Genomic DNA, 22,907 nt, shown 5'->3' on the forward strand with positions numbered 1-22,907 from the left:
TAAAAGGAAAAAAAATATCTAGCTAAATCTGAAGATATTTGGGGATATGCTTTTAATTGTTATTAGCAGGATTTATTTGTTACCTGCAATATGTAATCACTCTACTAAGCATTTTGCATTCATTATCTCCAGCCCTCATACCATCTTTAAAAGATTAGTATTATTATATCCATTTTACAGATGAAGAACTAAGATTCATGTTACTTGTCCAAGTCCACATAGCTGGAATTTGAACCTAGGTTCATCTGATTCCAAAAACCCTAACTGCCTTATTCTGCCTCCATATCTTTTTTTTTTTTTCTTACTGGTGAAGAAATTGCGGGTATGGGGGAGGGCAGGGGTTGTTTCTGGAATATTTCATATTAATTTAGAAGTATATAAATTTTTGAATTTTTAACCCATTTTAGACCATTTAATTACTCTTAAAGTAAGTTCACCTTTTCAAAAGATCTTGAAATATAGAAATGTGTGTTAATAATGAAGCATCATTTAGATAAAAGCCTGAAGGTCTCTTTCCTTCAGGGAGGGAGAGATTAGAGGAAAAGAACTCAAACATGAGGTTTTTAAGTTTGTATATGGGAAAATTGCCATTCAAAGTGACTCTTGATGAAAACCAGAAGGAATTAAAGAGTTGTTGCAGAATATTTATTCCTAGAAGTCTTTAAAGCTATATAACTCTGTGATAACCCTACAGGATGAACCAAATTCTTATAGAGACCTTGATATATAATTATATTTATTAGCTGTTTAAGTTCCCCTATGTGGTAAAAAATAAAAATAAAAGTAAAAAAATTGAGTGATATAGTGATGTTTTCCTCTAGTCCCTATAAATTTCTCTAGGGTATAGTTAAATAATCTTCTCTTTAATTAGATTACTTTTGACTAGATGCAGGCTTTTTAGAAGATCAAATTTGGAATTCATCCATCCTGAATTTATGTAGGGTCTCCTTTTCCCCTTCACCCTCTTTTCCCTGAGATTATGTTGTAAAAATAGTATTTTTTTTTTTTGTAATTGTACACCTGCACTGCTTTTTCATATAACAAAACATAGCTGTAATTCTTCTGAGTCTAACTTGTACAGAATTCAAGAAAATTATGCAGGAACACAAATGATATAAAAACAATGCTTTGTTTTAAAAGACCAAACTCAAATGTTTAAAATTAGATTTTGGTGTGCTCTATACTTATATATAATACCTTCAACAAAAGTGAACTGCAAAATGAACTATGGTCAGAAAATAAGAATTCAAAAGAGGTGTTTATGTCTTTGAATTTTCCTACTCTTTGCATCATTATGCCATAAGTATCAATCTTGTGCTTTTAATCTATTTTATTTGTAGCTGGGGTTCATGATTTTAGCCTAGATAGCTGCCCTTTTTTTTTGCTCCTGTCAAATTTTCATAAATTCATTCATCTCAATTTATGTATTCCAGCCTTTTCACTTACTAGATGTATGATCTTGGGCAAATTACCTAACCTCTCTGTGCCTTAGTTTTCTAATCTGTAAATGAGGGATAATAACATTACCTATCTTATGGGCTGTAAGAATTGGGTGAGATAATAAATGTAAAGCTCTTACAATTATGTTTTAGTTTTCCTTGGCTGCTCAAGCAAATACCATGCACTGGATTGGCTTAAACAATGGGTATTCATTAGCTCACTGTTTTGAGGCTAGGAAAAAGTCCAAATCAAGGTGTCGTTAAAAGTAATGCTTTCTTCCCTAGACTGGTGTTCTGGGGCTAGCTGCTGGTGAAATTTGGTCCTGGGGTTTCTGTGTCACGTAGCAATACACATGGTGGCCTCTTCTGGCCTCTCCTTTTCCAGGTTCTCTTGACCTGCAGCTTTTTGCTTCCTGTGTTTTCCTCCTATTTGTATGAATTTTATTCCATTTATAAATGACTCCAGTAATAGGATTAAGACCCATCCTGATTGAGATGGGCCACACCTTAACTGAAGTAACCTCATTAAAAGGTCTTACTTACAATAGGTTCACACCGACAAAAATAGATTAAGAACATGTTTTTCTGGGGTACATACAGCTCAAATCCACCACAAACTACCTGTAGCAGTAAATGTTAGCTGCTGTTTCTGCTACTTCTTCTACTACCACCATTGATAGTAAAAGCATTTTGTTTAAGTCCTCTGGTGAATACAGACAGGTATGATGTCCAATGCCTCCCTTCTAGGAATTTAAGGTAGTTGGAGCTAAAAGAAAAACAAATGGAAAAATGTCAACTGTACAAGACTGTCTAATCTGAGTTGAGGCTTAGGTAATATGTATGATAGAAATTCAGTGCAAGGAAAAAATATTACTGAGTTGAGGCTGCAGTGGAACACTTTATGGAGAAGAGGTTTGAACACTTTAAGGAGAAGAGGTGTATCTTCAGAGATGAATAGATGATAGATTTTAGGTAATTGGAAAAAGAGCAAATAAAATAAAAGTGATAATTTGTAAAGTTTTTTCAAAGGCCTGTCTGAATTAAGTGTAGTTGTTTCATGTGAAAAATCAGGTCCGAATTTGCCAGCATAGGAAGTTCAGTTTGTTAGCCTTTAATCAGAGTGAAGTTACTGAAAGTACGTTAAGAAACATCTGTTTTCGTGTGAGGGGCAAGATGGCGTCATAGGGAGGTGTGGAATTTAGTTATACCTCTGGAACAACTAGCATATAGCCAGGAACAACTAGTAAATAGTCTGGAACAACTGTTTGGGGTCATCTGTCACGAGACACACAGCATACACTAGTCTGGAATAGGTGCATAAGAACTGTAAATAAAGCTTCCCAAACTGCAGAGCTGGTGCCCCTCTCCCACCAGCACGGCAGTCTGAGTTGGAAGACTTCCCTGTGGGAAAAAGAAGCAGTCTCCTAGGAGGAAGGGAAGGTAGCTCAACCAAGCTCCAATTGCAGTTTTAATTAATGAATTTTGACTACTGAATGCACGCTATGAGCGCAGATAAACCCTGAGCAAACAGGAAAGGAACCTGGAGGTTCCTCCCAGCAGAGAGGAGGTGGGGCTGATGGGAAAAAGAATAAATAAAAACAGAGGCTTTAGAATTATCTGAGCTCAGAATACTGGAAAAGGGCTGTTTCCAAGAAGAGGGACGTGTAGAACTGGGTATCAACACCGGTTATTGACTGGTAATGGCGGGGGGGGGGGGAGGCTGTGGGACTAGCTCTGAACAGGGGATTTCTTTCTTTTTCCTTTTTTTTTTCCTCTCAGTCTAAGTAGCTCATTAGAGAACGTTTCAAGCATTTTCACTTGTCAGGGTTGACCTAGGAAAGGGTGAAGTTAAGATGGAGAGTCAAAGGAAGAAATCAAGTGTAGGAGATAATCCCATAAAGGGCTGATCTTCCCTAAGAAAGGGGGGAGGCAGGGCCCAGTTCAAGTGGCTGACCCCCCTCAGAGAAGTCAGACCTTAGGGCCTGGGGAAAATAAACAAACAAATAGAAACAGCTTAAACGTGGCTTCTGACACTTTCAGCCCCTGGTAGGGACAGGATCTACTGAGAATTAAAAGTAACACACCTCTTTAGGGCAATGGGTAGCTGCAGGCTGACAAGCACTACCTGCTGGGCAGGATAAGAAAAGCACAGCATCTAGAGGCCTCATGGGAAAGTCTGACAGTCTGCTGGGTCTCATCCTCAGGGAAACCTGATATTGATTACACTCTTCCTGAGACCTGGGCCCGTCTGGAATGGAAAAATCTGTTTGGGGTAATCAAGGAAACCAGATACCTAGACAACAAAACATTACAAATCACACTAAAAAAAAATGAAGATACGGCCCAGTCAAAGGAACAAACTTACTCTTCAAAGCAGATACAGGAGTTGAAACAACTAATTAAAGATCTTCAAACAAATATGCTAAATCAATTAAAAAATCAAATCAACAAGTTGATGGAGGATGTGGCAAAAGAAAGACGAAAGATAGAAAGAAGACATTGGGCGAACATAAGAACTTGAAAGTTTGAAAAACAATTGGCAAAACTTACAGAAATGAAAGGCACAATAGAAGAGATGAAAAACACAATAGAGACATACAGTAGCAGATTTGAAGAGGCAGAAGAAAGGATTCAGGAACTAGAGGACAGACATCTGAAATCCTACACAAAAAAGAACAGATAGGGAAAAGAATGGAAAAATATGAGCAGGGTTTCAGGGAATTGAATGACAATATGAAGCACATGAATGTACATGTCTTGGGTATCCCAGAAGGAGAAAGGAAAAGGGGCAGAAAGAATAATGGAGGAAATACTCACTGCAAATTTCCCATCTCTTATGAAAGATGTAAAATTGCAGTTGCAAGAAGTGCGGCGTACCCCAAACAGAATAGATCCCACTAGACCTACTCCAAGACTCTTACTGATCAGATTGTCCAATGTCAAAGACAAAGACAGAATTCTGAAAGCAGCAAGAGAAAAGTGATCTATCCATATATAAAGAAAGCTTTATAAGGCTATGTGCAGATTTCTCAGTAGAAACCATGGAGGCAAGAAGACAGTGGCATGATATATTTAAGATACTGAAAGAGAAAAACTGCCAACCAAGAATTCTATATCTGGCAAAACTGTCCTTCAGAAATGAGGGAGAGTTTAAAATATTTTCAGACAGACACTAAGTTTGTGAACAAGAGACCTCTACAAAAAATACTAAAGGGAGCACTACAGGCAGATAGGAAAAGACAGGAGAGAGAGGTTTGGAGAAGAGAGTAGAAATGAAGACTATCAGTAAGAGGAGAAAGAGAGACAAAATAAAGATAAGATATGACATAAAATCCAAAAGACAAAATGGTAGACAGTAGACATTACGTCAAGTGAAATTAGTGAGAAACAAAAGAATGGATACTCTGCGGACTCACTAATATGAACTAACTTTGATGAGTGTGCCGGTTTGAATGTATTATGTCCCCCAGAAAAAGCCATATTCTTGGATGCAATCTTGTGGGGCAGACATTTTAGTGCTGATTAGATTGGAATTCTTCGAGTGTTTCCGTGGAGATGTGCCCCACCCAACTGTAGGTGATAACTCTGGTAAGATAATTTCCATGGAGGTGTGGCCCCGCCCATTCAGCGTGGGCCTTGATTACCAGAGCAGTATATAAGCTGAGACAGAAGGAGCGAGTTTGCTACAGCCAAGAGGGACACTCTGAAGAACACCCAGGAGCTGAAAGAGGAGCTGCAGATGAGAGACAGTTTGAAGATGACCATTGAGAGCAGACTTTTGTTCCGGAGAAGCTAAGAGAGGGCAAACACCCCAAGAGCAACTGAGTGACATTTTTGAGGAACTGCAGCCTAGAGAGGAATGTTCTGGGAGAAAGCCATACTGAACCCAAAACTTTGGAGCAGACGCCAACCACGTGCCTTCCCAGCTAACAGAGGTTTTCCGGACACCATTGGCCATCCTCCAGTGAAGGTACCCGATTGCTGATGTGTTACCTTGGACTCTTTATGCCCTTAAGACTGTAACTGTGTCACCAAATAAACCCCCCTTTTATAAAAGCCAATCCATCTCTGGTGTTTTGCATTCTGGCAGCATTAGCAAACCAGAACAATGAGTGAAATTTGAGAGTTAAAGTCAAGAATACAGGTTGTCAGGAGATAGAAAGAAGTTAGAAAATGGGCATTTGATGCTGAAGGAGTAAGTACATAAGGTTCAAGAGGATTGATTATGTAGATCCAGAAGTGGATATCATAATAATATGTGATGGTAGCACAATGCTGTAAGTACTCTGAACAAAGATGAGTGTGAGTATGGTTGAAAATGGAAGGCTAGAGGCATGTATGACACCAGAAGGAAAGATAGAAGATAAAGACTGGGATTGTATAACTTAAGGAAACCTAGAGTGGTCATGATGGTGATTAAATCTACAAATATAAGAATGTTTTTCAAAGAGGGAGAATGAATGAATGACAGCATTGCAAGGTGTTGAAAATTGGATGGTGTAGGGAAAAAATATAATCAATGCAAACTGGAGTCTGTAGTTAATGGTGACATTGTAAGATGCTTTCGTTAATTGTAACAAAGGCAATATAACAAAGCTAAATGTCTATAAGCAGGGGAAATAAAGGAGTGATAAGGGATTGGTGGTGGTGGTGGTGTTGTCCGACCTTTTCATTGACTTTTATTTTATTCTTATTTTTCTTATATCTTTTATGTTTTTATTCTTCGTTTTTTTTCTCCTTTTCCTCTTTCTTTTCAGAAGAAATGGAAATATCCTCATATAGATTGTGGTGGTGAATGCATAATTATGTGATTATACCAGGAATCATTGATTGTTTACTTACAATGGTTGTATCATGTGAATAAAACTGTTTAAAAAAGAAACAGAAGGATACTGGTATTGGAGAAAATGTGGAGAGAGGGATGTACCTATTCACTGTTGGTGGGGAAGTAGAATGGGGCACCCCTTCTGGAGGACAGTGTGGTGATTCCACAGGAAGCTAACTACGGGGTTGCCATATGGTCCTGCAACTCTGTTATTGGCTATATACCTGGAAGAACTGAGAGCAGGGACATGAAAGGACTTTGCACACTGGTGTTTATTGCGGCAGTATGCATGATTCTCAATAGATGAGGGTGACCTACAGGTGCATCAACCAATAAACAGAATGGTGAACTGTGGTGTATACATACAATAGAATATTGAGTGGCAGCAAGAAAAAATGTTGTAAGGTATGTAATTAGGTGAATGGAACTTGAGGACAGTATGTTGAGTGAAATAAACCAGAATTGAAAAGACAAACATTGTAACACCTCACTAATATGGACTAGTTATAATGTGCAAACTCTGAGAATTCAATCTGAAAGCATCGGTTATCAGGGGAAGGTTTATGGCAAAGGTTCCTAGACTGTAAGCTCATACAGCAGTCACATCTGTTTATGGGTTGTAATGGTTATTTCTAAATTCTGAGATGATGAGCTGTTTGCGTATAACCTGGTCAGTCCCTGGAACTTCGGGTATCTGTGTGATACCAGAGACTCAGAGCCTGAGTTCAGTAGCTACGAATGTCAGCACTACCCCATACAGCAGATGTTAAAGAAGCTGAAAAAGAGATCAGACTTTAATTAGAGATATGAACAAAATAGACTTGGTTAGGACTAAGGTAAACTAAAGGCAAAAGGATGATATTGACTGTAGTTTTTTGTTTTTTCTTTTTTGCCCATTTTACTAATAACTTTCTTTAAATAAGACACAGGAACTTCTATTTTTTTTAATTCAATTTTATTGAGAGATATTCACACACCATGCAGTCATACAAAGTGTACATTCAGTTGTTCACCATGCAGTCATACAAAGTGTACATTCAGTTGTTCACAGTACCATTATATAGTTGTGCATTCATCACCAAAATTAATTTTTGAACATTTTCATTACCAGATACAAAAAAATAATAAGAATAAAAATTAAAGTGAAAAAGAACAATTAAAGTGAAAAAGAACACTGGGTGCCTTTTTTTTTTTTTTTTTTTTTTGCCCCCATTTTTCTACTCATCCATCCATACACTGGACAAAGGGGAGTGTGGTCCATATGGCTTCCCCAATCACATTGTCACCCCTCATAAGCTACATTTTTATGCAATCATCATCAAGGCTCAGGGGTTCTGGGTTGTAGTTTGATAGTTGCAGGTATTGACTGCTAGCTACTCCAATTCATTAGAACCTAAAAAGGGTTGTCTATATTGTGCGTAAGAGTGCCCACCAGAGTGACCTCTCAGCTCTTTTTTGGAATCTCTCTGCCACTGAAGCTTACTTCATTTCCTTTCACATCCCCATTTTGGTCAAGAAGATGTACTCTATCCCATGATGCCAGGTCCAGATTCTTTCCCAGGAGTCATATTGCACGTTGCCAGCGAGAATTACTGTCCTGGGTGTCAAATCCCATGTAGAGGGGAGGGCAGTGATTTCACCTGCTAAGTTGGTTTAGCTAGAGAGAGAGGGCCACATCTGAGCAACAAAGAGGCATTCAGGACAATACTCTTAGACACAATTATAGGCAGCTAGCCTTTCCTTTGCAGTAACGGTCTTCCCAAGGGCAAGTCCCACGTTAGAGGGCTCAGCTCATCAAACCACCAGTCCCCTATGTCTGTGAGCACATCAGCAACCATCGAGGTGGGGAAGCCCAACTCCCCTGCATTCTCCCCCAGCTCCTCAGGGGGGCTCTGTATATTTTTTTCATTGTTTTTTCTTTTGTTTTTGTTTAATTAACTTTTTTTTAAATTAACTATATCAAAAAAAATTTTTTTAAACATAGAATTACAAAACATTTCAAACAAACCATAACAAAGGAGTAAGGAAAAGACAGCTAACCTAAAGTAACTATTTTACTTCCAACACCTTCCTACTCTATCCCAAGAAAATAATCTAATATATCAAAATTTCTATGAACTTGTTCCTACCATTCCCACCAGAAATTAACAACCCATGGGCATTCCTGGGCATTCCCAGAACGTTTATTTCCCATGATAGCTTATCTGTTCTTATTAGGTTATCGTTCCCCCTTCCTTAATTGCTCTCTATCACTAGTTCCCCTATATTCTACATTATAAACCATTTATTTTACATGTTTCAATGTTCACATTAGTGGTATCATATAATATTTTTCTTTTTGTGTCTGACTTATTTTGCTTAGCATTATGTCTTCAGGGTTCATCCATGCTGTCATGTGTTTCACCACATCATTCCTTCTTACTGCCGCGTAGTATTCCATCGTCTGTATATACCACATTTTGTTTATCCACTCATCTGTTGAAGGACATTTGGGTTGTTTCCATCTCTTGGCAATTGTGAATAGTGCTGCTGTGGACATTGGCATTCAGGTATCTGTTCGTGTCACTGATTTCAGATCTTCGGGTATATACTGAGAAGTGCAATCGCTATATCGAAGGGTAACTCTATATCTAGTTTTCTAAGAAACTGCCAGACTGACTTCCAGAGTGGCTGAACCATTATATAGTCCCACCAACAATGAATAAGAGTTCCATTTTCTCCACATCCCCTCCAGCATTTGTAGTTTCCTGTTTGTTTAATGGCAGCCATTCTAATCGGTGTGAGATGGTATCTCATTGTCGTCTTAATTTGCATCTCTCTAATAGCTAGTGAAGCTGAACATTTTTTCATGTGTTTCTTGGCCATTTGTATTTCCTCTTCAGAGAACTATCTTTTCATATCTTCTGCCCATTTTATAATTGGGCTGTCTGTACTATTGTCATTGAGTTGTAGGATTTCGTTTTAAATGCAAGATATCAGTCTTTTGTCAGATACATGGTTTCAAAAAATTTTTTCCCATTGAGTTGGCTGCCTCTTCACCTTTTTTGACAAATTCCTTTGAGGTGCAGAAACTTCTAAGCTTGAGGAATTCCCATTTATCTGTTTTTTCTTTTATTCTTGTGCTTTCGGTGTAAGGTCTAGGAAGTGGCCACCTAATACAAGGTCCTGAAGATGTTTCCCTACATTATCTTCTAGGAGTTTTATGGTACTGTCTCTTATGTTGAGGTCTTTAATCCATTTTGAGTTAATTTTTGTGTAGGGTGTGAGGTAGGGGTCCTCTTTCATTCTTTTGGATATGGATATCCAACTCTCCCAGTCCCATTTGTTGAAAAGACTGTTATGTACCAGTACAGTGGCTTTGGGGGCCTTATCAAAGATCAGTCAACCATAGATCTGGGGGTCTGTCTGCAAATTCTCAGTTCGATTCCATTGATCAATATGTCTGTGTCTCTGCCAGTACCATGCTGTTTTGACAACTGTGGCTTTATAATAAGCTTCAAAGTCAGGGAGTGTAAGTCTTCCCGCTTTGTTTTTCTTTTTCAGAGTGTTTTTAGCAATTTGAGGCATCTTCCCTTTCCAAGTAAATTTGATAACTAGCTTTTCCAAGTCTGCAAAGTAGGTTGTTGGAATTTTGATAGGGATTGCATTGAATCTGTAGATGAGTTTGGGTAGAATTGACATCTTAATGACATTTAGCCTTCCTATCCATGAACATGGAATATTTTGCCATCTTTTAAGGTCTCCTTCTATTTCTTTTAGTAGAGTTATGTAGTTTTCTTTGTGTAGGTCTTTTACATCTTTGGTTAAGTTTATTCCTAGGTACTTGATTTTTTTAGTTGCTGTTGAAAATGGTACCTTTTTCTTGAGTGTCTCTTCAGTTTGTTCATTTCTAGCATATAGAAACATTACTGACTTATGTGCATTAATCTTGTATCCCGCTACTTTGCTAAATTTGTTTATTAGCTCTAGTGGCTGTGTTCTAGTTTGCTAATGCTGCCGGAATGCAAAACACCAGATATGGATTGGCTTTTATAAAGGGGGTTTATTTGGTTACCCAGTTACAGTCTTTAGGCCATGAAGTGTCCAAGGTAACACATCAGCAGATGGATACCTTCACTGGAGGACAGCCATTGGTGTCTGGAAAACATCTGTTAGCTGGGAAGGCACATGGCTGCATCTGCTCCAAAGTTCTGGTTTCAAAATGGCTCTCTCTCAGGACGTTCCTCTCTAGGCTTCAGCTTCTCTCCAAACTGTCACTCTCAGTTGTTCTTGGGGCGTTTGTCCTCTCTTAGCTTCTCTGGGGCAAAAGTCTGCTTTCAACGGCCATCTTCAAAATGTGTCTCATCTGCAGCTCCTGTGCTTTCTTCAAAGTGTCCCTCTTGGCTGTAGCTCCTCTTCAAAACGTCGCTCTCAGCTGCACTCAGTTCCCTCTGCCCATCAGCTCATTTATATGGCTCCACTGATCAAGGCCCACCCTGAATGGGTGGGGCCATGCCTCCATGGAAGTATCAGAGTTATCATCTACAGTTGGGTGGGGCAGATTTCCATGGAAACACTCAGAGAATCACAATCTAATCAAAACTGATAGGTCTGCCCACACAAGATTACATCGAAGATGATGGCCTTTGGGGGACACAATATATTCAAACTGGCACAAGCTGTATCGTCGATTTCTCAGTGTTTTCCAGATATATGATCATATCATCTGCAAATAATGACAGTTTTACTTCTTTCTTTCCAATTTGGATGCCTTTTATTTCTTTGTCTTGACAGATTGCCCTGGCTAGCACTTCTAGCACAATGTTGAATTAACAGTGGTGACAGTGGGCATCCTTGTCTCATTCCTGATCTTAGAGGGAAGGCTTTCAGTCTCTTACCATTGAGTACTATGCTGGCTGTGGGTTTTTCATATATGCTTTTTATCATATTGAGGAAGTTTCCTTCAGTTCCTACCTTCTGAAGTGTTTTTATCAAAAGGGGGTGTTGGATTTTGTTGAATCTTCTTCGGCATCTATTGAGAAGATCATTAGATTTTTCTCTTTTGATTTGTTAATGTGTTGTGTTACATTTATTGATTTTCTTATGTGGAACCATACTTGCATGCCTGGGATGAACCCCACTTGGTCATGATGTATGATTTTTTTATTGCGCCTTTGGATTCAATTTGCAAGTATTTTGTTGAGAATTTTTGCATCTATATTCATTAGGGAAATTGGCCTGTAGTTTTCCTTTTTTGTAGCATCTTTGCCTGGTTTTGGTATTGGAGTGATGTTAGTGTCATAAAATGTGTTAGGTAGTATTCCATTTTCTTCAGTGTTTTGAAAGAGTTTAAGTAAGATTGGTGTCAGTTCTTTTTGGAAAGTTTGGTAGAATTCCCCTGTGAAGCCATCTGGCCCTGGGCATTTATTTGTGGGAAGCTTTTGATGACTGACTGGATCTCTTTGTGATTGGTTGGTTGAGGTCTTCTGTTTCTTCTCTGGTCAGTCTAGGTTGTTCATATGTTTCCAGGAAATTGTCCATTTCCTCTACATTATCCAGTTTGTTGCCATACAGTTGTTCATAATATCCTCTTATAATTTTTTTAATTTCTTCAGGATCTGCAGTTATGTCACCTTTTTCATTCATTATTTTGTTTATATGGGTCTTCTCTTTTTGATTTTGTCAGTCTAGCTAGGGGCTTGTCAATCTTGTTGATGTTCTCAAAGAACCAACTTTTGGTGATATTTATCCTCTCTATTTTTTTTTGTTCTCTATGTCATTTATTTCTGCTTTAATCCTTGTAATTTCTTTTCTTCTACTTGGTTTAGGATTGGTTTGCTGTTCATGTTCTAGCTTCTTCAGTTGCTCCATTAGTTCTTTGATTTTAGCTCTTTCTTCATTTTTGATATATGCATTTAATGCTATAAATTTCCCCCTCAGTACCGCTTTTGCTGCATCCCATAGGTTTTGATATGTTGTGTTCTCTTTTTCGTTCATCTCTATATATTTAGCAATTTCTCTGCTAATTCTTCTTTAACCCACTGATTGTTTAGGAGTGTGTTGTTTAACCTCCAGGTATTTGTGAATTTTCTAAGTCCCTGATGGTTATTGACTTCTAATTGTATTCCATTGTAGTCAGAGAATGTGTTTTAAATAATTTCAGTTTTTTTTTTTTTAATTTATTGAGGCTTGTTTTATGTCCCAGCTTATGATCTATTCTGGAGAAAGTTCCGTGAGCACTAGAGAAGAATGTATATCCTGGTGATTTCGGATGTGATGTTCTAAATATGCCTGTTAAATCCAATTCATTTATTAGATTGTTTAGGTCTTCAGTTTCCTTATTGGTCTTCTGTCTGGTTGATCTATCTATAGGAGAGAGTGATGTGTTGAAGTCTGCCACAATTATTGTGGAAACCTCAATTGCTTCTTTTAGTTTTGCCAGTGTTTGTCTCATGTGTTTTATGGCACCTTGGTTGGGTGCATAAACATTTATTATTGTTATTTCTTCTTGTTGAATTGCCCCTTTTATTCGTATGTAGTGGCCTTCTTTGTTTCTCATAACATCCTTGCATATCAAGTCTATTTTATCTGAGATTAAAATTGCTTCTCCTGCTTTCTTTTGGCTGTAGCTTGCATGAGATATTTTTTCCATCCTTTCACTTTCAATTTGTGTCCCTGTGTCTATGATGAGTCTCTTGTATGCAGTGTATTGATGGTTCATAGTTTTTGATCTGTTCTGCCAATCTATATCTTTTAATTGAGTTGTTTAACTTATTTACATTCAACGTTATTACTGTGAAGGCATTTCTTGAATCAGCCATCCTATCCTTTGGTTTATGTTTAACAGAAATATTTTTTCCCTCTCTCTCTTAATGTCCTTTAATGTACCCATAACTGAATCTCTTTAGTACTGAACCTTTCTCCATCTCTCTCTCTCCTTTCTTTATTTCTCTGTCGGTAGGGCTTCCTTTAGTATCTCAAATAGGGCAGGTCTCTTGTTAGCAAATTCTCTCAGCATTTGTTTGTGAAAAATTTAAGCTCTCCCTCAAATTTTTAGGAGATCTTTGCTGGATAAAGAATTCTTGACTGGCAGTTTTTCTCTCTCAGAATTTAAATATGTCATGCCACTGCCTTTTCACCTCCATGGTGGCTGCTGAGTAGTCACTGCTTAGTCTTATGCTGTTTCCTTTGTATGTGGTGAATTACTTCTCTCTTGCTGCTTTCAGAACTTGCTCCTTCTCTTCAGTATTTGACAATCTGTTCAGAATATGTCTTGGAGTGGGTTTATTTGGATTTATTCTATTTGGAGTTCGCTGGTCATTTATGATTTGTATATTTATGGTGTTTAGAAGATTTGAGATGTTTTCCCCAGCAATTTCTTTGAATACTCTTCCTAGACTTTTACCCTTCTCTTCCCTTTCTGGAACATGAATGACTCTTATATTTGGATGTTTTATATTATCTGTCATATCCCTGAGGTCCATTTCGATTTTTTCTATTTTTTTCCCCATTCTTTCTTTTGTTCTTTCATTTTCCATTCTGTCATCCTCAGCGTCACTGATTCACCGTTCAGCTTCCTCTAGCCTTGTACTGTGAGTATCCAGAATCTTTTTAATTTGGTCAGCAGTTACTTTTATTTCCATGAGATAGTCTATTTTTTTACTTACTCTTACAATTTCTTCTTTATGCCCTTCTAGGTTCTTCTTCATGTCCTTTATGTCCTGTGCCATGCTCTCATTGTTTGTCTTTAGTTCTTTGATTAATTGCTCCAAGTACTTTGTCTCCTCTGATCTTTGATTGGGTGTTTGGGTCTGGGTTATCCATATCGTCTGGTTTTTTCATATGCTTTAAAATTTTCTGTTGTTTTTGGCCTCTTGGCGTTTGCTTAACTTGATAGGGTTCTTTTAGGAAGTGTAGGCTGATTCAGACACTTATCTCTAAGTTGTCAGATCTACAGCTTAGTGGAGTACACTTTAACCATCAGGTGGCGTCCATGAGCCACCTATTGCCCTCAAGCCAGTTCTCCCCAACTTTGTCTTTGTGGTGAGTGGGGCTACGAGTCTTGTGGGGGTCCAATTGGTGCACCAAGTTTGCGTGTGTAGTTGATGCTGCCCACCCTGAATGTGGAGCGTGTGTCTGAGTAGTTAGGGAGGGAGGGCAGCTTTAATAATCAAATCTCCCAGGTGTTCCTGTAGATTTAAAGGTGTTGCAATAGTCTAATCCTTCATTGCAGTCTCGCCACAGTTTTTCTCTGCCACTGACCCACAAGGCCTTGGTATTGGCATATGGACCCTGGGACTTGTGAGTGGGTCCCTCTTCCAAGCCGTGCCCTCCTAGGGCCTCTGCTGAGGGAAGACTCTGCTACGTCACAGGTGAGCGCCATCCCCCAAGGGAAGTTCTGGGCCACTGGCCATATAGGGGCATTCCCAGCCTGCTGAAAGGATGGCTGAATGGGGTGTGTTAATTTCCCCCTTTTCACACAACTCCGGCTTCTCAGTTCGAGAACAATTAGCCGCCAGTGGGCAAAAGGCTATTGTCCACACCAGATATTGTGGCATGTGCATGTGTTGCTGAAAACACTTCCCATCACACTGTGTTGTTTGGGGCATCTCTGGGCTGTGGCGCTGGCACTGGGCAGGAGCATTCCCAGTCCAATGGGAAGATGGCTGTAAGGGGCACCTCCCTTTTCTTGGGAAGTTATGGTGTTTAGCGAATTTTCTCAGCCACTAGACTTACTACTTTGTCTCTCAGAGCTATCTTAGCGCTGCTCCTGCCTGGGCCCAAATTGCAAGTCTTTGAGGCTTTCTGCAATGGGCTTCTTAGAGTGATTGTTTTAGAAAAACAGAAAAAGATATATAAAAAAAAAAGAAAGAAAGAAAGAAAAAGAAGGGCCCTCCTTGCAGATCTAATGGGCTATTGAAATGCTAAGACACAAGAAGATTAGGGCCATTAAGGAACAATCAAGAAAGCAGAGAAACCAGTTCTTCAGACAAGGGTCCTCATCCTCTGGATTTGCATATGTGCCTGATTCTGTTTGAGCCCTGCCCTTCTCAATTTTATGTTCAATGGGACTCCAAAAATTCTGGTTATATTTTGGGTTTTTTTTTTTTTTTTTTTTTTTTTTTGCTGTTTTTGCTGTTTTTGCTAGCCCTATCTCCACTCCGCTGGGCTGACTGCTCCCAGATTCTCTGGTGTCTGGTCTCAGTCTATCTATGTTTGGAGTTTTGATCAGCAGTCTGAGTTTTCAATCAGAGCCGCAACTGCAGTTCTCCCTCCTCGTTCCCAGCACTGATGGCCCCTCCTCCCATGGGTCTGAGCCTGGGAGGGAGGGGCGCGCGTCCCCTGGCCGTGAGAACTTACAGATTTCGCTGATCTCTGCTGTTCCATGTGTTCCTGAGTGTCATGTGAAGTATGCCCAAAGTCAGATTGCTCTGTGGTGTCCGGCTTTCTACCTACTGCCCTGGAGGAGTAACTAAAGCCCACACCTCACCACTCCGCCATCTCGCCCCCAAATAAGACACAGGTACTTCTATACTGAAAAAATAAAAAACCAAAGCCACACATTTCCTTGTATAAAGTCATATTGTATGGTAACTAGAATACTGTTCAGTACAGTGGCTATAATTGAGCAATACAAATATATACAAAATTTAAACAATTTTTGACATATTTCTGCAGCTGGATGTAGGATATATTTGAGCTCAACAACTTCTGTGAAATTTACATGGCAAGGCATAAGCTTTAACACATTTAGTTCAAAACTTCAATATATGTTAACAAATGTACAACACAATTTAATATTTAGTTTCTCATGATAAAAAAGCACATCGCTTTAAACATCGTACATTAGATTTCATCACCAGAAAAAGCATATTCGGTCCTTCTTTCTGAAATTGATATTGGTACTGGTTGCATCTTACTTGGACAAAAGCAGAGCACAAGATCAACACTTTATACACTGCTAAACCAGGTATCAGAAGTTAAATGGAGCTCATATTTATCGTACAGAACTAGTATTTTTCTCCCTTTAACTGTAATCTACAAAATATAATGTTTTCATCAAGGCCTGAGATTATTAGGGTTGAAGGTATATGCTGCTGAAAAGATCGCTTAAAAGATTCCCCTGTGAAAATGGCAAAAGTAAACTGAGTCCTTTTCTCCATGACAGTCTCCTACAATATAGCACTGACTAATTTAAAGGAGCCAGAATGCACTTTCAGGAGAGAATATTACTGCAAACTTTGGTAGAAAGAAGAGAATTGGGATCATGACAAAATAATTCACAGAATACACACACACACACACAAACATGTACACACACGTTTCTTTTAAAAAAATCAATGGTGTTGCTTTCTTCTTTATCATCTTATACTTCTTCAGCCTCCTTAGAAAATAATCAAAATAAAAACCTAGGAATGATTGAAAGGAACTGAAATTCTCTTGTAACTGTAGGCACCTTGTTTCCCTAATTCTTTTTAAAAAAAGAAAATTGTCACACACTTTAGGTGCAAATGGAACAATTCTAGGTTTTATTGAACCGAAAGCAATGGAATAAAATTAGAGAAGTTTCCTTTTGTGCTTGGATATGCTCTTTGTGCTGCAGAAAACAATATCTGAAAGTTGGGTTCTCCCACTGACCAAACAGGAATATCTAGGACTCTCTCTAGACTTTGTTGAGAACTTAAGTCAAGTCTGTAAGTTCAAGGCTGTTTACTTGGGTTTATGCTCTACTTTGCATGTCAGAAATCTTAACAAAACTACTCACGATGATATTGAGAGGCTTATATGAAAAAACTTCAAACTATTGCTTTAAATCACCAGCTAGCCTGCTTACTAACTTTGAATTACTTTTGAGACCCAAGTATTGTTTGCCTACAGGTGAGTACAGCTCATGCACCTAAACTGCTGGAGAAAACAAAACCCAAGAGTGTGTCATTCTTTTAAACTGCAAGTTAAAGAAATTCCAAAAGAGAAACTAAACATTAATATGCCAGCTTAAATGGCAGCATTTCATGACCCTAACAACCAACAAAAAGCAAAACAAAACAACTCTTAATCATCCCTGTGAAACTTCAATTGTTTTGAAATTAAACCTAGACAATGTCTTTAAATTTCATTGCACACAATGTGGAATGTTTATGTTCAACTTAGTACTGAACACTATTTGCAACACTGTAACAGTCTGAGTAACACCTGAACTTCTAAAAAAGCCATAATTACAAATGTTGAAATAGTGAATGCAACAGTTGTTTTACTTATAGCCGCATGACAAAAGTGATGTCAGACACCACAGATTTGCTGGTTGTCATGTTCACTCATGTCCAGAATTGTTCTCCTAGGGTTGAATGCACTTCTTATTCCAAAAATGTGGAATGTAATGAGGAAAGGAAAATGCATAAAATAAAGAAGGCATAAGAGTGATGGTCCCTCTTTAGCTTTTTAGTTGTGAAATATTTAATATCCCAATATGATATACATTCCAAGTTACCTGAGTTTAGACTTCAACTGAAGTACCTGAAGCTAGACCCATAAGGGAGGGCACTGTGCAACTGTTGTGGCCATTTTTTTTTTCACTGTATGTATTACACAAGTTAGAAACAAACACCTGGATCAATTGTAAACATAATCCTGAAGTACAGTATTTTCCATAGGACAAAACACCGCAAGACATTTTCTATAGAGACATGCAACCTTTTTATAGAGAGCTTATTTATACTGATGAATTTGGAACAAAACACAGGACACAGTACTAATCTGTCAAACATGCTATGAAATGCATAGTCTCCACTTACAATGCTGAATGAAAAATATTTTGCCAGCATTACCACTTTCCAGAAAAACTGCTGAATAGGAGTTCCGTCCCTGCCAAGATCAGAGTTGAGATATTTTATGATGCTGATAAGTTTTTGTTGGTGATGGTGCTGTTCAGAAAAGTTTATCACTCCATGAAGATAGATGTCTGAGATCTAGTTCCTAACCTGTGGAACACAGGATAGAGGCCAACTTCCCCTTTGCTTTAGATGATCACATAGTTCTGAGCAGAGATGAGCTCTTCAGCCTGCAGTTCCTGCAGAAGCTGCTGCTGCTGCTGGGATGGCTGTTGAGTAGAGACCTCTGTGGGACCCACTGTGCTGGTGTCATTGGAAGGAGATGCAAAGGAAACCCAGGGTGAGAGCTGTTCAACAGTCAGAGTGGCCAGAGCTGAGGTCTGGCCAGAGTTAGGAGAGTTCTTGAGCATCAGGTCGGAGGCAGGTAAGAGAGGGCCTAGAACTTTTACAGGACAGAAAGCTGAACCAGCTGGGATGAAATTAACCTTGTTTTTGTCAGGACATGAAAAGAGAGGGACTGAGATAGGCTGACCAGACACCATTTCCTGAAAGACCTTCACTTGCTCACATCCCTCCGGGGGCTCCCGTTTGACATGTAGCTGTTGTTTGGTTTGGGAGATGAAGCATTCTTGGGTAATGGTGAGCTACTCCCACTGTCTTTATCATGATCATAGGGCAAATCTTCAGTTGAGCAAGGGCTGCCATCCTGGGATTCCGGGGGACAAAATGGGGAGACACAGGGTGAATTACCGCTGCAGCTGCTGCTGCACTCCTGGACAGAGGGAGTCAGTGTCAGTGCTGCGAGGCCTACTGCTCTGGTAGTGAGCACGGAGGGGAGCTCTTCGGCCATCTGGTATGTCCAAAGGCTTGGTCACTTCCTCCTTCCTGTTATTTTCTTTAATGAATACCTTTTCTAATTCAGGACTTAATTCCTTCTACATTGCAGGGTACACGTGAAACATGATTTTGGCACTGATATATTTGACAGTGGCATAGAGGCTGATCTTGATCCAGTAGCCTGAGTGTGACTGACTGCTGTACGGTTGCCATGGAGAGGTGATTGCTGATCTTTCTCTTTACTGTGACGATTACTCTTTTTACTGCATTGTAGTCACTGCCTGAGTTTGGCAATCTGCTCTTTTAGTTGATCAGGACTCCCCCATGATGCAGAATGCTGATGTGACCTTTTTTCTGCTCCCTCTTCTGCCCAACAGCTAGGTGTCTCAGTAGCTTTATCTTTCATACATAAAGGGTAGTGGACATGAGGATCCTGTGGCCATTGTCCTGTGAGGTAAGGTCCTGTTATCATATCCAAAGACAAGGTTCACCTTATTATACTAGAGGTTCGAACTTGCTGAGACTTGGGCCTGTCTACTCTGCACACAGGTGAGCCAGGGCTCCGTCTCTCAGGTGAGCTGCTCCTCCAGCGGCTCGGGGGACCCTCTCACACAGCCCTTGGGCCGTGATGCCTGCTTGGCCCGGACCGCGGCTGGCTGCAGCGTCGGGCGGGGTGGGCGGGCCGGGAGACTGCCCAGCAAGGCGGCGGCGGCATGCGGGCACATGGAGCTGTGCTGGCTGCCCTGCAGCAGCTGGTAGGGCACCCACAGCCGGGGCACAGCCCACACCACTCCCACCATTCTGCTTCCAGCCTATCGACTGTGTTTTAAAACTTCGACTTCTGTGTGAGACCAAAGGAAGAGATGTTTATTTGGTGGAAAATCTGTATTTTCTGTAGCATGCTATATAATGTTACTTGTATGGTCAATTTACACAAACACTTGAATAGGGGGTGAGATCTGGTTGGTTTGTGCAGGTTAGCGTGAAGCCCCAGTACGTCCCAGAGTAATTTGGGCAGAGAATTAAAAGTATTTGCAAAGCCCCCTTGAGGGACTGAAGTAAAATTGGAAATATTAAACTTCCTCACCTGTTGAATTCCCAATATTCTCGCAAGCATTGGGGATCACCATGGTGGTAGGCCAATCCCTCGATCTTGGGGCTTGCTAAGCCTACTTATAATTGTGCCTAAGAGTCACCCCCAGAACCTCTTTCGTAGCTCAGGTGTGGCCTCTCTGTCTAAGCCAAGATTACAGGTAAACTCACTGTCGTCCCCCCTACATGGGACATGACTCCCAGAGGTGTAAATCTCCCTGGCAATGTGGGACATGACTCCCAGTAATGAGCTTGGTCCCAGCATCATGGGATTGAGAAAGCCTTCTTGACCAAAAGGGGGAAGAGGAATGAAATGAAATAGTTTCAGTAGCCTAGAGATTTCAGATGGACTTGAGAGGTCATTCTGGAGGTTATTCAATGCATTATATAGATATCCCTGTTTAGTTTTTAGTGTATTAGAATAACTAGAAGGAAATACCTGAAACTGTTGAACTGCAATCCAGCATCCTTGATTCTTGAAGACAGTCATATACCTATATAGCTTATATGGTATATGGGATGACTGTGGAATGACTGTGTGATTGTGAAAACCTTGTGGCCCATACTCCCTTTACGGTATATAGACAGATGAGTAGAAAAAAGGGGAACAAAAAGTAAATAATGGGGGGGGGGTTATAAGATGTTTTGGGTGTTCTTTTTTACTTTTATGTTTATCTTTATTCTTTTTTTTTATTTTTATTTTTATTTTTTGGAGTAATGAAAATGTCCAAAAACTTGATTGTGATGAATGCACAACTGTATGATGATACTGTGAACAACTGATTGTACACTTTGGATGATTTTATGGTATGTGAGTATATAAATAAAAGTGCATTAAAAGAATAAATAAATAAAAGAAACATCTGTTTTCAGAAATTTTTATTTATAGGCTGGATTGCATAGAGAGAGATTAAAATTCCAGAGACAAATGAAGAAGTAATGTAGGTTAAAGATGAGGAGGTAAGTGCTTGAAAGACTTGTGTTAGTGGAAGAGGACAGAAGGGACCAATGGGACAGCTAAGACAGAGTTTAGTGGGGGACTGAATATATGAACAAGGTGTGGTGTATTAGTGAGAGGAGAGGCAAAGGGATGCTCAAGATTCGAGTCTGGGAGAATTATAGTATTGTTGACATTGATTTGGTCAATAAGTGTTGATTATTTTTCAGATATTGGAGAACATAGAGAGCAAGACATAGCTTCTGCCTTTCAGAACTGGTGGGGGGAGTAGAGATGCTTGCTTCGGAGAGAGATGAATTTGATTTCACATCTTAAGTAGTAGTGAATGGTTAGATTTCCCCGTTGAAGTGTTCCACAAGCTGATGGGGTTTTAGAAGTGGAGCAGGAGAAAGGTGAGGACCGAAGACTAGGTTTGGAAGTTAATTTCATAGATGGAAGAGATTTCTGAGACAGTAATGTAGAAAGGCAGCGACTCCCTTCAGGTGCAAGGTTCTCCTTTCACATTTGTTTTTCAACTTTGATTTTAAAAACAACTTTCTTACAGAGGGGAGCATAAGCGTACAAGTTTGAATGCAGAATTACTTTCCTTTTCTTGGTTTAGTCTTGAGTCACATCAATTTTTTTCTCTTTCCTGGTTGCTCAATAGGTCGTTTGTGCTTATGTTTAACATAAGGTTTCAACATGCCTTTGCCTTTTAAAACAAAAAAAATTGAACTTGAAAAGAACTTCCATAGAACTAACAGCTCTTTCAGGAGACAGTGGGGGTCTAAAAACTATTTCCTTTGCCTTTCTTGTTTAGCAGTATCATGTTTGAGTGATGATTTTACTCAAAATGTGTATTAGCCAGTGTTGTTACTACTTGCTTTCTAGTAATTATATAATTTGGATGGAAAGCCTATTCTTTTATAACTCGAGATTGAATTGTAAGTGCATAGAGATGTAAAATGAAATTTGATCCTTTTGTTTTAAATGTGGAGATTATATTGCTGCCTAAACTAAAGCAAATGCCTTCTAAATCCACCTAACTGGCTGGTGCTAGTGTTTCGTTGCATGACCTCTTTCCTGGCTTTTCTCCAGAAATTTACTTGTTTCTCAAATCTTGAGAAATATCAGTCAAGAAATCAGGAAAATGGGAAAAAATATTATAATTCTCCTGTGAGAATGAAAACTTAGTAATCTTGTTTCTGGTCAAAGAATCCACTGATGTCAAGTCTAAAACAGGCCCAGGAAACACCAGGTCCAGAACTTGAATAAGAAAGGCCACGGTCAGATCAGTCAGTCAGTCAGTGTGGGGTGTGCTTTTGCCTCATTGTAAGTGTGTGTTCTGGCCCCTTCTGCTGTTCATATGAGTCACTCTTGCCATCAGAATAAATACCAATATTAGTAAGTTTATATACATAGTTTACTTTATACAAATCCTAAGAAAGAGCTTTTTTTTTTCCCCCCAAGAAATTACAAGTTTTGGAAGCAAATATGAGTCCTTAAATTGGCAATTTTGACACATGCTTCTGTGTAACATTGTTAGCTTTGCAAGGAGATTCTAATGTTACTTTATTAGAATACTAATAAAGCTTGTTGGCATTTTCCAGTATTTGAATAGGCTATGTAGTTCCTTGTAAACACTTTAATAGAAGAAATGTAAAGAAAAGATGTGAATATTGTAGAATCCTCTGACATAGATCAGAAATTGATCCAAAATCAGAGTTAACAAAAGCAGTATCTATTTCAGTGACAAAACCAAATTCAACACTTACAAAATATGTTCATCATTAAAAAATGAAATAAACTTACCTGAAACAACATGTACCCTAATGCCCAACCTGAAGATGCTTATGGAAGTACTTTTAACAATTGGACCGATGTCAGTTGTCATGCAAAATGAAAAAGTCTTCTGTGTCCAGAATATTTGTTGCCACAAAACAAAGATCAAGACTATTGGGTAGTGCAAT

At 39.2% G+C, this 22,907-nt stretch overlaps 1 protein-coding gene and 1 pseudogene across 2 annotated transcripts in view; one reads left to right on the forward strand and one right to left on the reverse strand.

Moving 5' to 3' along the window:
* The window catches only part of PDZD8 (PDZ domain containing 8), a 108,426-nt gene that overhangs the window by 38,796 nt on the left and 46,723 nt on the right, over window positions 1–22,907 (forward strand). The gene's annotated exons all lie outside the window — the stretch shown is intronic.
* LOC119510657 lies at window positions 18,260–19,708 on the reverse strand (annotated as a pseudogene).

This window comes from Choloepus didactylus, chromosome 15 (assembly GCF_015220235.1).
Source record: "Choloepus didactylus isolate mChoDid1 chromosome 15, mChoDid1.pri, whole genome shotgun sequence".
In the NCBI taxonomy this organism is placed as follows: Eukaryota; Metazoa; Chordata; class Mammalia; order Pilosa; family Megalonychidae; genus Choloepus; species Choloepus didactylus.